This window comes from Odontesthes bonariensis, chromosome 9, assembly GCF_027942865.1.
Source record: "Odontesthes bonariensis isolate fOdoBon6 chromosome 9, fOdoBon6.hap1, whole genome shotgun sequence".
NCBI classification, from domain to species: domain Eukaryota; kingdom Metazoa; phylum Chordata; class Actinopteri; order Atheriniformes; family Atherinopsidae; genus Odontesthes; species Odontesthes bonariensis.
In genome coordinates this window covers 19,932,971-19,949,606 of record NC_134514.1, presented here as the reverse complement: position 1 = coordinate 19,949,606, position 16,636 = coordinate 19,932,971, and the positions used below count along the sequence as shown (strand labels likewise).

The window sequence follows — 16,636 nt, the reverse complement described above, 5'->3', positions numbered from 1 at the left end:
ATTCAAAAACATATGTTTATTGACTGCAAATCCCTCTTTAGATATTTGTATTCTTCTTATTATTTATCTATCTTTTTTTTTCATCACTTATATGCCTATCTACATTGATTTTAAGTAACATGCCTCAATGTGAGGTTTACCCGTCACCCAGAATTGACAAATTTGTCATTAGTTAGTGTAAAGAATGTTTAAACTATATGTTAGTGCCTTAATGAAAGCATAATGTAATATCCTATTCTCATCTAATTACCCAAAGGGGATCATTAAACTGCTAATTGGCAATAAGCGTTCATGAATGTTGAGATGTAATTAAAATGGAACCATGGTGTCACAGTATCCAATGGAATTAATTTTGCGGCCTCATTTATCACACCTTATAGGTCATAATGGGCAAACATTTCTAGAGTTACAGCAGTTGGTAAATCCTTGCCTACCTTTATCTGATGTGCTGTGTTTTATTAAGACTCAACATGAAGATGAACTGCAGTTACAAGTGGATGGACAGAAAAGAGAGATGGCCCAGGCAGATGGATCCAAGATCTGTAGAGGACAACAGAGAAAGAAACAAAAACAAGATATTTATATAAGTATCACCATGTGACAGCAGTATTGTACAATATAAACCAGTTTGTCTAGTTTGTTGTAACCCACTGTATACCATATTTGTCTTTGTTTGAATTAATCAACAAATAAATAACCAGAGTAAGTAATTGAAGTTTAACATTTTAATGGAAATATGAATATGTTCTTGCCACATCTAGTGGCAATTCATCTGATTGTTTTAGGTATTTTATTCAAAACTATTCTTTTCAACACGTGAGCAGATAGATCTTTCGGTGGGCCATGAATTCTCTTTCTTATTAGCAATCCCTTTACTACTTGTGGAGATTGCAAACTTTGATACAATGTAGTGGATCAAACATACGCCATCATGACATCTCTGCACATGTAGTTCAAAAGCAGAAAATTTGATCCTATTAGATCCTATCAGTTTTCAACATAACTGAAGAAAATCCCACTACGATAAGATGCTAAATTGCCATGGCTAACTCTTATTTAATGTGGACATGTGCATCTGTAAACCCTCTAAAAACTCTCCCTAGCATACAGTCTGAAACTATTGTAACACTTTTAAGAGTACTCAAATAATCCTGTTTCTCTGTAATTAACAATATCAGCATTTTTTTGATTGCATCTGATTCAAAGTATAGACTTTGTATACCGCCATTAAAGTAGTCTATTTCTGTTTTTTATCCACTTGTCTCATAGGGAATCTCTACCAACAGCTTTCTAAAATAAGATATCACGACCCCAGTTACAGTATACTCGTGAAAAGCAGAAACCTAGATGTCAGGAAATAACACAAATTTTCAGTGTAGAGACTGCAAATACTCTAAGAACCTTAAAATTTGGGCAGTGATGCAAAAGTGATGTCACATTTTTAAGCCTTCCATCCAGTACTGATCAAAGTACGGTTAAAATGAAACTGACAGCCTGTACTTTTGAGTTTTAGTGGAGAGTACACAAAGGCTCACACATCAAGCAGGATGTGGGCACTTTGTCATTCACTTTCCAAGACAACTGAGCTAACAAGCTGCAGGTTATTAGAAAATTATTACTCGCAGCACAGCCTAAAAGGTGCCTGATCACCAAGACATGAAACAGCAATGTGAGACACAGTGACAGGACAGCTGATCGTCCTCATATTCATCATGGCAGTCAGGTAACAGCTCAGATTGCTAATGGCAGTAATTAAAGACACTTTTTTTTTTTCCTGTATGACCTGAAAACACATCCCACTGTGTACTGACAGCCGCACCAGCATGGGAATCTTCCTACTTGCTGGCAGCCACAGCATGCACGTCAGCGTCACAGTTTGGCTGATCACACACAGACAGTCAAAACACAGGCTATTTTGACGTCAAAAGTATTAATTATTTTTATGAGGGGCATCTCCACTGTTTAACTGTTTTTCCCCGTATTTATGTGGGCTTTTAAGCTCAAAACCTTTGTATGCTCAAAACAACAATACACAAGAGGATATTCTGTGGCACGATACTTTGCTACAGTTAAATCCCAGACGGCGGGCGCTTCTGGCATCAGTGAGGTTCATAAAATGATCGTAAACATTTGCAGGGTGGCTTTAAAACCATGGGTTAAAACATGAAACAGGATTTCTCAGTTTTAATGAGGAAAAAAGCTGGTTAACCCCGTGGGAGAAAAAATAAGATGCAATTTTAATTTGCTCATCTATATTCGTAATTTGGGTCTACTGAATTCAACCCCTCAGTTTAAGTTAGAGAAAGGTAATTTTGTACTTAGTATCTCGTGATATTGGATTTTTAATTAGCCTCCTCCTTTACTTTTTGATCAGGAGCACATCTTCCCTCCTTTTACACTCATGTCAAGCATTTACTTTGCATCAACCACTAATGAAGCACTCCACACTCGTGGAGGTACTGGATGACATTTGCAATATCTCAAAAAGATAGATTGGTTTCTTCGAAGCTGCGTTGTATTTGTTAACAGTCTATGTATTGCCAAGATGGCTATAAGCACAATCCAAGTCAGGAGAGGAGGTTGTAGTTCTTCATACCACTCATTTCAGAGAAACATAATTACCCCTTTAAATGTTTTTACTGTGAAACAAATGGTTTCTCTTAAATGTGTTTAAGAATTGTCCATTAGCCATAAAAATACAAAAGTATTGGACCAAGGTTATGATGATTTCATTCTAATTGCATGCAGTCCATTTAGATTTGATTCTGCTCTCAAAAAGCTGTTTAATTTGCTCAAGATTACTTTGCAGCATGTGAGAAAATGTGGCCAAAGCTAGCCAGCAAAAGGTACACAAAGACTGCTGAACAAAATAAAAACTACAAAATCTGGAGATAAAAGGAGCAGAAGGTTGTAACGGCATTTCAGTGGGTAAATTGAACCTGTGTGCTATGCAATTACTTACTCCATTCTTAAGTTATAAAAGAGCTTGGCTAATTACTGGTGTATTGTTCAATAGATTCCAGCAAGATGTCCGACTTGGAGGAATACAGACGAAAGATTTGCCCATTTTAATGCATAGGCATTCATTATGGAAATATTTTTAATGTTATTTTGGAAAACAACGTCAATGCTCACAGTACAGCTACACCAAAGCTGCTTTATGATTAATTTACTTTTAAGCAAAAGTCAAGTAAAAATTCTAACATGTTAAAAGACCTGATGGCGTATTTATTGATCAGTTTATCTGTTCCGTTCACTCTAATTGACCATCTCTAGACCTTGAACATGTTCAAGGAAAAAAAAAAAAAAAGCCTTACTGCCTCATCTGAGCCACCCTACTGCTTGTCCGTGTTGTATGATCTTGAAAGCCATTGATATTCTGCTCAGTCGGCTGCTATATTTAGCCACTGCTCTCTGCACTAGCAATGTTATATGGTTGTAAAATGACCTGTCAGCGAGTGTGGTGAGTACTTACATGACTGTGCTTTTCGATGTTTATGAGTGACAAAGAGAGTGTGGGAAAAAGAGAGTGTGTGTGAGTATAAAACAGATAGATGAGCCCCCATAGGGTGTGTATGTGATGGCTCACAGTCTTGTCGCGTATATTAGCTTTGAACATAAAAGAACAAACAAGGAGTACTCTTAAAAAGTAACCTCATGTCTGAACAAACAAAACAGAAACCCTCACAGTAAAGCACTCCCGTCACTTCTCACCCAATGAATCTACATAATTGCAAAGAAAAATGCAATGCTTCACTTTTTGCTCAATATATGTATTTGTCCTCAAACATACATTCGCCACCCTACCTTATTTTAAACCGACCCTAAACTTTCCTCTTAGTTTGCCATGTTAAAAGATCTGTAAAATAAAATGCCTTTATTTTCTGGCTCTCATTTCTGCCTATGCATTTTTCTAAGTGGTTTAAGCATTTTTCACTCTCTTCAGCAGTACCCACCAGTTTTTATATTCTTTCTAAACACATACTGAACAAGCACCGGCTAACACTTCATTGTGTCTGCAAGCATCACATTAGTGAATAGAATAATGGACTTTCTAGGGTCTCTACAAATTCAACTTCATGGCCTTCATAAGCAAGTAGCATCATGTCATGAAGGATAGATAACACCATACAAAAATAAGCTTTTAATTTCAACGAGTGGCATGCTTCAGTAAACACCATATTCAAGAGTTTGAAGTAGCCAAATGCTGTGATACTGTTGTCAGTTCCAATATATCCCAGTAAATTACTGACTAACTCAGCACAAGATAGGGAGCGGTTTTCTAATGGTAGTTATTAAGTTACTAAGAGGAAATTAAAGATGTGAACAATTCCATTCCCTAAGATGTTCAGATATTAGAGAAGAAAATGGGGTCAGAAACAGCATCAAATTGAGAGAGAATTCAAACTAAAGAGGGGGGGGGGGCAAAAAAAACTTATATGTGAGGATATGTGAGGAACATAATTATCTCAGTAGGATTCTGGCAGCATTTATCCACATGAAGAGTGTGATTCTCCTACTGTGAGTAATGGTCATAACTAAATTTTCCTCAATTCTTACTCAATGACTGATTCACATGATGTGTTCTTACCCACTGCTATTAATCACTGTGTGTTTGACCTATTTCCTTTTATGAGCAAATTTGTGTATTCTTTTGTGTTTGCCACCTTCCAGGATAAAAAGACCATTTAAACAGAATTACTGAATAAGACTGAACTGTGACTTTAAGTACTGGGGTCATATCATTTCAGTCTGGCATAATGAAAGCTTTTCTGAGCTTGAAAAAAAAGCTGAAATTAGTAAAAAAAAAAAAAAAAAAAAACAGAAAATTAAAAAACATGTCTGCCTGGGGTATATTAGAAGCTTCTCATCTATAATTCTCTGAAAATCATAAAGTAAACCGTTGAGACCAAAACATTGATCAAAACATTTCCAGCTTTGAAGTTACTAACAGTAATATCATTATCCAGTGTTGAGTAGGTGAGTGTCACTTAACATCAAGCAACACCTTTACAGTCCATGAGGCTAAAGTGTAAATACTTCACTAAAGGATTCTTTTTTGGACCTAATATCTCCCATCTTTGCCCTTCAACTCTTCAAACACACAGATATGCACACCTTACTCCCTCTTTCAGATGCACACTAATTATCGTGTCATCATTGTCATAATCATCCTTTGTCCTTATTACAAAGTCCGCCGCTCTGCTCTGTATTCCACCCGACACAACATAAACACACTGCCTTCCAGACAATGAAGCAGAGACACACTCTTCTCTCTCTTATTGCTCTCCGTCCGATTACAGTCCCATCGCTTGAGCTGCCTTAGTGAGTGAGCATATCAGTGTAACTGGTCTAGGGTAATTATGTTGAGAACGAGGTAAAGATGTTGGACTAATTTACTGAGATCCACAGAGAAATGAAAAAAAAAAAACTCTACCCTTCTGTGATTTCCATATAAGCAATGATATCTTAAATACACTCAGGTGGACTTTTCTATTAGCCTTCAGTTTTATAAATGGGTCAGTGTATCTCATTAAAACTTTTCAGAAATGAGAAGGCAAGGCAATGTATAAAGTACTTTTCAAAAGTCTTGAGCAACCCCTTATCGCTTTATATTTTGCCTCAAAGCAACAAGACTTTCTTGTAATCTTTTAATGTGGTCTTAAGCTATAGATCTCTAGGCTTTTTGATGGTCTTTTTGTTCTTTAGACATCGGCCGTTCTTTTGCTCATTTTAACAGTAATGTGCTTTTTGTTTGTTAAGCCATTTAACACTGACCTATGAATCCTCCAAGCATGAAAAAAAGCACCTAGCTCAAAAGATGAGCTCGTATTTTGTCTAAAAATAACAGAAAACTTAGCAAAGACCCAATTGTGAATTGTATCTTTAGGTACTTTGTTACAAACAGCCTGTCAGAAAGACACATGATCTGTTCCCATTTTGTATGGCATCTTTGAAACGTGCCAGCACAGTTTGACAGATATATATATAAAAAATATAGTATATGTGCACCGAAAAAAGGTGATTTCAAAAGAGCTATTAGCTGTAAACTTGTCACATATCACCATTATGTGCAGTGACCCAAACAAATCCTGAGGAAACTGGACAACAGTGGAAGACAACAGAAGAAATGGCAGGCCTAAAAAACCTTCGACGGCTGATAAACCTTATCTGAAAGTGATGACCTCAAGAAAAATAAATGAAATGCAGGAGAAAAAAAGGTATGCATAATGACACAAAAAGGCTTCCTTCAAGAAGCCTGGACACTGCTTAATGAAATGACAATAAGAGCTTGAATAAGGGGGTTCAGGTTAGGTTAAAGAAAAAAGATGGTCATACCAAATATTGACTTTCAAGAAAGGTAGAATATTTTTTTGTCTTATATGCATTTGTTTTCCTGACAACATATAAAGAGATGAGGGGTGACTCGATATTGTTGTGCAATACTCCATTAGAAGGATTAACTTATTAGAGAACAAGGACCATCAGACCTGTGCGCATCATTGACAATCAGAATAAGTAGCCTATCAAACCAGACCAGGACCCCTAAAACCCAGCTGTTCTGCTTTTGTTGTTGCGACACAGCAATGCAATCTAAGATGAACATCTTAGAAGCAAGTGGCAGACCACTTTTGTGGTACAATGGCAAATATGTGCAGCTTACTATATATTTGACGCGGTGAATGTGTTTGCTGCTGTTGTTCTTGTGAAGGATAAAGGTCAAATTGTGATGGAATTTTCACAGGAATTCTGGAAAAATGTGATATGATACCAAGACTGTAAAGTAAAACATTAAAAGTTATGGCTACGCGTTACACTATGGTGCTTACTGATGTCATCTCTGGCACTCTGACACATACGGTATAAATATGCTCAGCAGCTGTGGCACATGAAATTATTGCATTGCTTGTCAACCACCAAAACACTGATTTTTAAACAAACTTTACCTTCTGTAACCAATGTTTGATTAGTAAGAGCAAAACTGTTTAGAAAATGTTTGCTTTTAAGAATAGTACAAATATTTAAGAAGTTTGTGAACCTGTCAACTATGTGCTTATGAGTCATTTTGAAGTGCACCAACCTCTGTTATGCACATTCCCAGGCCCTAAACTGCCCTGGAGGACCTGACGGCTGAAATATTGTGCTTAACAGCTAATGTTTCTTGCCTAGAACAAGACCGTATTGCTTTGTGTTAACACGTAAAACACATGAGAAGTTAGATAACAACGCACTTTTGTCAAAACAAATAAAGTTAAAAAAAGTTGCCGCTAGAAATAAAGTAGGAGGAGAAAAAAAGACACTGTTGTCATAACAACCATAACCTTTCTGGCAGATGCAGCAAAGAGACCAAAGACAAACCAAGGTTTGTTCCCCATAAGGACTACTGGTCCAGACAAGGTAGGTGATTGTATCAGAAAAGATCGCATGAGGTGACAAAAACAAGAACACACACACAGATACGCATACACACCCCGAGACAAGAATAAACACCAGATTGGATTTTACTGCTGAAGAGAGTTTAGAGAAACAACATGATGATAGTCAGGTGCAAAGTTGGCTCAATTGTTGCCACTGGTAAGTAATAACTGATAAGCTCTCTTTTTCTGTCACGTTTGCTTTGCTTGACTCTGTCTGTAAAGTTGCCGAAGTGCGGATTGAAAATCCTGGAAAAAAAACAATCGCCATCATTTCCACCAGGTTGCAGAGTGGTCTGGTAGCAGTGTCATGTTTTGAAGCCCAGCTTAACTGCCTTTCTGCTGTGAGTTTTTGATGCAAGGAGTAAGTATGAGTGGGCATGATTGTCTGTCTCTGAGTTGCCCCTGTAATTGAGTGGCAACCTGTACAGGGTGTACCCCGCCTTTCGCCCATTGGCAGTTAGGATAGGCTCCATCTCTCCCGTGACCCTGAATTGGATTAACTTGGTATACAAAATGGATGGATCATCTCTCCCTTCGCTCTGTGTAGGCTGTGAATCAGAGGAGGTTAAAGTCGTGGTTGAACCCTGAAAATTATAGTACTAAAACACATTTATATACTCCAGACATTTACTTCACTGCTCTGTATCATGGCTAATAGGAAATACGCAACATTATAACAGGGACATTTTCATCTGTTTTATTTTATCAGAAAGTATGGAGCACATATGTAAATTGATGTTTTTGTTTTGTCTTTTTGTGTTCATCACATTTAGTACATAAAGAAATATGTAGTCTTCATCTTGTTTGGTCCTGCATTACCCTATCCTGATTCTTTATATGGGTTCTGGAGGTGTTTTTTTGTCATTATCTAAAGCATGACAACAGTGTCACATGCATAGCTGTGACATTACATCCCACAACCGTAGTGATGCCTTAAATTGTAGATGTAATCTGGAGCTTGAAAAAATATTACAGGATGTAAGGTGGCCGACTTTAGTCTTTAACAGGACATCAGCTTGAAGTACATATCAGGATAAGTTAATAAGGATAAGGATGAAAATTATCCTATGGAGCAATACTGAGAAACAATCCCACATCCGTAATGCAGCTGTGGCTGCTTTTATACATACATATGTATATGTGTGCACTGCACTGGCTTCCAGGACCCAAAAAACATTCTGCCTCATTATAACCATTGTTCCCCATAAGGACTACTGGTCCAGACAAGGTAGGTGATTGTATCAGAAAAGATCTCATGAGGTGACAAAAACAAGAACACACACATACACACCCACTCACAAACATAGTGCCCCAGCGGTGCGACAGATTAGAGATTAGAAGAGAGGAGGGGTTGAATCTATCTAAACACAGCAGTCCATAATATACACATCCACACATTTATCCCGCATATCAGCAGAGATAAGTTGACAGTGTACATAAGGTGTGCCTCATGCTGTATACAACCAAATGAACCTCTTTCATAAACTTTTGCACTGTATGATGATGATGGTACCCTCGTCTGGCTGATGTAGCTCCAGTAATCAGAACCTCACCACATCTATTACTTTTCAGATTTCAACCTCGTTCACTTTAGTAGTACTGTTTAAATACAGCTTTTAAAGATCAGTTGATGCCAAAATGTTTGAACTTATTTCTGATTCTGAGGCAGCAGCATGTGCAGGGTGGCATGCCGTAACTTGAAGTAAACTGAATGGAAATAAAAAAGTAAGGCAAAATACTTCAAATTTGAACAAAGTATTTCTGCTTGACAGCACATGTTCTGAAGAAGCATTTGCAAACCTTAATGAAGACTGTTAATAACTCGTTGTTTTGAAGGTAAAAAAGTATCGCAATTGGATGGAAAAGCTGCACTACAATCATGAGTAACGCTTTTTTAAACAATAGATGAAAAGAAATGACTTATTATTTGAATGAAACATGGCCACCGGCTCATCATGTTGAAGAAACCGGTAGAAGTGTGAAAAATAGCAGATCCAAATTTTAATTGGACTCCAATAGAAAACTGAAAAAGAAGAAGTAAGAGGAAAGTAGAGAGGAGGAAAGAGGGAGGGAGCTGGTAAACAGATTTGACTAGTTCGCACGAATGGTATCCGCATCTGTCTGTCTTTGGTCTCTTGGGAGATTCAAAATGACTGGATATGAGTCAGAAAGAAAAAGAGAAGCCTGACAGAAATCAAGACATCTGCAACCATTACCTTCACTAATCATAATTTCAATTTGCAGGCAAACAAAGGCTTCACTAAAATTCCCAACAGAGTTGTAACCACATTTACACTGCACCGTGTGCAGTATGAGTGGATGTGTTTGTGTGTAGGTGGGTGGTGATCTTGAGAGTATAATCACTGTCCAGCCTGCTTTGCCACATGACTGCTGATGACTGACAGCTGCTTCTGGGGCCCTCACTTTTCATTCCTTTGCCTTTTCTCTTGTAAATAAGAGCTAGCGTAACTGAAAGAATCTGACAAAAAAGTATACTAGTATGGCAGAGATGAAGAGAAAATACTTTGATACTTAATTGTTTAAATTATGACTTTAACTGAAAAGTTTAGCTTGTCACAAATACAAATGTTTTTTGGTTATCCTTGAGAGAAAATAGGTCCTTAAATGCCTCCATGTTTTGTGTTTAAAGGACGCAAAGTTCTTAGTTCTTAGACTCTAGTCTCTGCTAGGCTGGTCACACTTTACAATTATTCATGTAATCTCAATTTTTTTTTCAGGTGGTGACGCTTGTGGCTGTAAAAAATGTCATAAATGTCTTATTGTGTACGATCTTCATAAAACTTCCTGTTAGCTTCCAACTTCCTGCGATGTCACAATATACATTCAAAACTATTCACAGACCTGAAGGCGCTAAAGGTAAATCTATAACAACACTATCAGCATACGCTGATTATATGAAAAGATTGTATTCAAAAGTGGGAAGCAAAATTCAGAGCATGTATATCAGTTATTTGTTTTAAATATGTCTTAGAACTGCTGTGGTGAGAGTAAGCCAGCAACATTGACCAAATCTCATGCAGGTTACTGACTATTCCCTCCCCATTTCTGTCTCCCGACCACCTAGAGCACCGCTGTTTACGTGTGTGTGTGTTTGTGCGTTCCATCAGAGTGAGCCGATGGGTCGCGTTAGGTCTTAGGGAGAAAGCAAGACCATAGCTGTTAACCCTGACCTCTCTGTGCTTTCTCTCCACCTCCCACACAATAATACTGCCTGTCTCACCCATCACTCTTTCTCTGTCTCTCTGTGTGTCTAAGTCTGGTATCATGTCTCATTCTCCTTATCTACTGGCTCCCACTTCTTATTTTTATCCTTTTTTAAGGACAAGTTTTATATTCAATTTCTATCTCTGCACTTAGATTGTGTCTTTGACTCATTTTCCCCAATAGCCTTCTTCAACCTGTTTACCTTTTCTTTTTTTTTTTCTTAACGCCCTTACATACAGCAATCTCACAGGCTCATTGCATGTCATATTGTGTGAGGTCGGCCCAGTGATAAGATGGTCCATTGATATAGCCCTGAAAAGTCAGTAACTTACAACAACAATTTTCATAAACTGCCTGAGAACCATGGTTGGAATCTGCAGCAAATCCCACAGCAACTGACATGCCTCAAATTTGGACCACACTGACAATTAAACCACGAGGCCAACATAAGAATCTGTAGCTGTGGTTAAAAAGGTTGTCCATGGTTAATCATGTTATTTCCAATTGTAATTGGTCTAAAAACAACACTCATTTAAAGGAGCATTCACACTGCTACAAAAAGGTCACAAATGTTTACACTCTAGAGGCTTTTGCATACCCAGTCTGTATTTTTCATAACTTTCTTTTATTTATTCAACATCTAACAAAAATCATTATTCAAGAGCATGATGTTGTTGATTGACTCAGTTCTTCACTGAAAAAAGGAAAAGTAAAGGCGTATTTCAGTGTGTCAGTAGTCCAGTTTGATACTTCGATGCTGGCAATACAGTAAACAAAAAAAATGAATAGCTTAGTGTATGGGAACAAAGTGAATTACTCTGTGAGAGTTTACTTACTGGAATTATGTCTTGTATGCTTGGTAGCTTTGAGGGATTAAACATGCCTCAGATAGCAATTAACTGCTCTATAAAACATGCTGAATATCAAACACGTTTCAATACATTTAATGATAGATGAAAGCATCCAAATGGAATTTGTGTGCAGAGGCCTTATCAATGCTCTCATAGGGCTATGACTGAGCAAATCTGGCAGTGCTATTTGAAGAGGGAGGTTTTTGCAGGACAGCTCCTCCTACAACAGCACATTTAAGAAGGCTTTTAGTTCATTTTTATGTTAAATTTTAAATCTGCTTTCTCCAAACATCCTCCCATCACCTTCACTGTCATCACCATTTTATCATCTCTCTTTCCTTCTGTTTCCCCTACATTACATTTTTTAACTCTGTCCCTCACCATGAAACTACCTCAAATGATCTGCCCTACATTATTTTTTCCTCCTTTATACATTCCACACTTTTTACCTATGTGTATTTATCCAGATATTAATGCCTAAATTCAAACTTCATTTTAATATGCTTCAGTTGCATCCAATGCCTCTGTTTCTTCATGACTCTTTTTATCTTATAGTTTCTGTCCTCCCTTCTTCAATCCCACAGCTGTAATTATTCCTTCCTCCCACTTCTGTCTGCTCCCCTGTTTCTTCAAGCTCTCCCTGCACCCTGCCCCAGCTCCTCATTGCCACAGCACAGTGGTCAGTGCTCGCTGATTTATGGTTATCCATCCCGTGCCGGTGTATGTGTGTCAGTGCCTTTGCAGGAATAATAAGGGGGCAGGCTGATCTAAACATCCAATATGACCCAATCAACCCTCACTAATAAAGCAGCTTCCATTTACACGCACACACACACTGCTGCAGTGAGCCATGGTCACTGAGACGCATCATATATCCAGCGGTCCATTCCTGAACGCTTCCCCTGGACCTCATTACTGTCCAATTTAATAGGCGCATTTAGTCTTTCACTGTTTCATCTGAGGTCTGGTTGGTTCTCTTCCTTTTGTTTCTTCTTCACCTCTTTTTTTTCAGCTTACATTGTTAGTCTATTTCCCTGACTCAGCCCTCTGTATTTTTCCCATTTAAATACACTGAGGCAATCTTTTCTGAAAGGCTACCAGTCTTGCAAAAGACACTACAAGAAAGCAAATTTTGACGAAATGGTTATTTCACAACACATAAGCTGTCAGATTCATAGATTGATTGTCCTTCAGATATTGTCAGAATATTTCTGGCAAACGCTATCTACCTGTTTGTTGCTTTTGTCTTGGAAAAAATTGTCTTGGAAAAACTGCGCAGCACTTTTCTATGCCTCTACTTCTATAGAAGTATGCGTCTGTCACTATTCCTATCCTAGGCATTCTCTTTCAACTTTTAATTAATTCATTGAATGCTCTCCAGCATGACATGTAGATCCTCTATTTTGTCAAGTGCATTCACTAAAGCTTTCATTCAAGGTTGCCATAAGCACACATAATGGGGATTTATCTGCAAAACTGTGTGTAATGTCATTTGCTTGTGAGACACCTCTGAGGCTGCTACATGTGCTGGGTGGAGTTCCTCAAAAGACTTCCATTTACTAAAAAATCCCCAGTGTTTTCTGTCTAATACCTGCTTAAAATGTCCTAAGCACAGAAGCCATGGAATATTCTTTGATAAGACTCCTATTCTACATGCATTATAAAGACAGCAATTTAGTTCAAAGCAAAACGGATGCAGTATTTAAAACAAGCAACATCACAAGACCCAGGCCATTTTTTTAAATGTCATCCACTCACGAAAATACCATAAATGTTAAACTTCATGAATAATTAGAGAGCAACTATATACATGGACCTTCTGCACAGCTTCTTAGGCCTATTTAAAGCATTTTTTTATTTGCTTTCTTTTAGTATTCCGTAAGTATCTTAAATGGGAGTGCAACTGCCCAAAAGAGAATACAGTCTTACATAAAGTTACGAACACCAGAAAATTTGCAACTAGTGTTACACTGGTGTAAGATAGAGAGGACTTAATCTAAATACTTAAATACTCTTATGCGTAGCTTTTGAAATCATAAATACAAGTCAGGCAGGAGTACCTTCTCTCAGACTTTTAATCTTTTTTAAACGACACCAGCTCATGACTTTTATATACGCAAAACAACTGAATCAAAACAAATACAGCCTTCATTTAAATGTTATTTCCATTTAAGTAATGGCACACCCTCTGTGTGTGCTTATAAAAAGTCAACAATAGTAACAAAAGGGCAAGTATGGGCTTTGAATTGCCATAGAAACATTTGTGCTTGCTCATTAATCATAGCAACTATTATTGGATGGACACAGGTAGCATCTGCTAATGTTGATTTTAATAAAATGTGCAGTCCTGGTTTGCTTCAAGCACATCTGTTTCTACAGTCTACATGAGACTTGTATTGATGAGGAGAGGACAGGAAGGGTAGCAAGTGAGAGATAAAGCTTATAAAAATACAGCTAAATATGGTTAACTTACAACAGAGATAAGAATGAGATGCAATGTGTAAAGTCCACATTGAGGTGTCACTCAGAAAGCGTCTCCTCTATCCAGAACTTTGCTGCGTGGGATGTGTTTTTTTTAATACATTTAAATCATGAACTAAGCTCCAAAGCAGACTGCTGTTAACTTTTATTCAATATAGTAATAATGCTAAGGGACATGTAACCGGTGTGCTGTTAACCATCTCGTCTGAGTCCTGCACCGTGTTTCAAAATTACAGTAAATGCTTTACTTTGTCTCTCATTAATCTCCCCATTGATCTAGGTTGAAATATAGTGAAAAAAAAAGTAATTTGAGTCATTTGGATAATGAACGTTCTTTATGTTACACCATGACATGTTCTGGAGATCATTCTAATTTAAAAGTATTCAATCTGTGCAGTAGTAGTGAGTCAGTTGGACAAACCACTTTTAAACCTTCAAAGCAAACCTTCCTCTCTGGAGAATAAATATAGTATTGGTGATAACTATTACATGACAACAATTAAAAAACAAATCTCATATTGGTGTTAATAACAGGAAACTGATAGCACTGTAAATTACACATGTAGTCCAGTAATCCATTTCAAACCTGGTTGACACTCCAAAATACTAAAGGGTGATATTGAACCCTGTATAACAGGTAGAATGAACGTCAGGTGAAGAAGACCAATGTGCCGCTGTGTGGCTACTGCAGCATTAAACCAGGTCGGGGGAACTGAAAGACACGCCTGTGACATTCTACCTGTTGCCCCTAAATATCCTCCACGAGTGATATTGTTTCAGTAGATAATGTGCGATTGAGCCTTGTGGATCTTTGGTGTTTGCTTTAGTAGTTCACTTGTCTTTCCATTTCTACTTTACTCCCACATTTTTGAGTATAATTAATTTGCTAAACAGAAAAGGCCAAGATCTGAAAGAAACATTAAAATACATATAATTTCCGATAATGTTGTTACAATAATGCTTCGGTCAAGATGATCCTGTAACAAAAATCCAACACCATGACAGCCCTGCTTGGAGGTTTATTTGAAAATAAACTCATATTGTGTGCTTATATTTTCCTATAAGTTTTCTGGCATTTCCCTTGGCTCATGGATGATTATATGTTATCACGCACCACGTCATGAATAATTTTCTAGCACTAACCGGTTGTCTTACTTTCTAAATGTTTCACAAGTTAATCTAAGAGCATGAAACATTAGAGATAAGAGATCTTTGTGGTCAATGTTGGCCCGCCGCCTACTGAGCTCTGTTCACTGCCTCTTGGGCATAGCTGAGAATCTGAGAGGAAAAGTTTAAATTACTTTACAGTCTATCCACTGCTGGCTGCCGAAACACAGAAAGCGCAGACAGATAAACTCTTGGAGAGAGCTTAAGTGAAAACTGATTTATTAAGTCAAGAGTGGAAAATTAAAAGAGTTTATTTCATCTGTGACAGTCTGAAATTATTATTACCTCACAGATTTATGAATTACTGCATTTTCCTTACAGAAATAGGTTTGCATTCAACTGACTATTGGATTTCCAACTCACTACTGCTGTATGCATAGATGTTTAGATTTAGAGTCCAAATTCAACTGTTTTATCAGTGAAAAAGACGGATAACAAGAGTGACACAAGGTTGTCAGAGGATTTGATCATATCATAAAACACAATGACTTAAATTTCAGTGATCTTTCTATCTATCTATCTAGCTAGTCTAATTCAAAATATAGCTGCAAGCAGCGATGTGGGGGTCCTAGCAGAATGGCACAATAGGGAAGGCTTGGGCTGCTCAGGAAGGCGTCGTGAGTCCATGCAGCAAGTTTGGCATTGATACATCAAAGCATCGCAGAGATACGGCCAAATGTCCCGTTTGCGAGTCGGCGCATAGTTTGATTGTCTGCCGCGGTTAAACGGAAGTGAAATAAAAAAATCCACATGATAACTTATGTGCGGCTTGGTCTGAAGATTCTATGTGCCAAGTCCCGTGGAGATTGGACAATCTCAGTGGCCTGAAATGCTTTTTGAAGGTTTTCGATTAAATTCAAAATAGCGGGAAATCCAAGATGGCGCAGATGACGTCATGAGGTGCGTTGACCCCGTCTGCATCCAGAGATTCCATTGGTACCTCAATTGTGACATTTGGACCAAGGGGCCCAAAGATATGAGCAAAAATGCATTTTTGCTACATATAGCGCCACCTATAGGCCAAACGTCACTAAACTTCGTTGGCCTCTTACCGTCCTAGTCACGAGTCTGTGTTATAAGTTTGACGTCATAACATCAAATGGTTGCCAAGATATGGCCTTACTTCCGGTTTGGCGGCGTCAACCTCGAGATTGATTGGCTTTTATGGAAAATTGGAAGCCTAATTAAAAATTCCACACGATAACTTTTGTGCGGATTGGTCTTAAGAGTCTATGTGCCAAGTTTCGTGAAAATTGGACAATCTGTGTTACCTGAAATGCTTTTTTTAAGCTTTTTGATAAAATTCAAAATGGCCGAAAATCTAGGCACACGCAAATTGGACTCGTCATGATCCAAGGATTCCAACGATGCCTCATTTGTGAAATTTGGACCAAGTAGTCCAAAGTTATTAGGCTGAATGCACTTTGAACTTTGATGTGTTGGTGGCGCTAGAGAGTAAGCTCTTGGGGCATGAAATTTCTAGACTTTGGCTTT

At 37.8% G+C, this 16,636-nt stretch overlaps 1 protein-coding gene across 1 annotated transcript in view; it reads right to left on the bottom strand.

The window, feature by feature from the left end:
* LOC142388382 (leucine-rich repeat and fibronectin type III domain-containing protein 1-like protein) overlaps window positions 1–16,636 on the bottom strand; it is a 197,832-nt gene that overhangs the window by 109,861 nt on the left and 71,335 nt on the right. The window contains exon 2 of the mRNA XM_075473557.1: window positions 435–540. The gene's annotated coding sequence lies outside the window, so the exon portion shown is untranslated. The remainder of the gene's footprint in view (window positions 1–434; window positions 541–16,636) is intronic.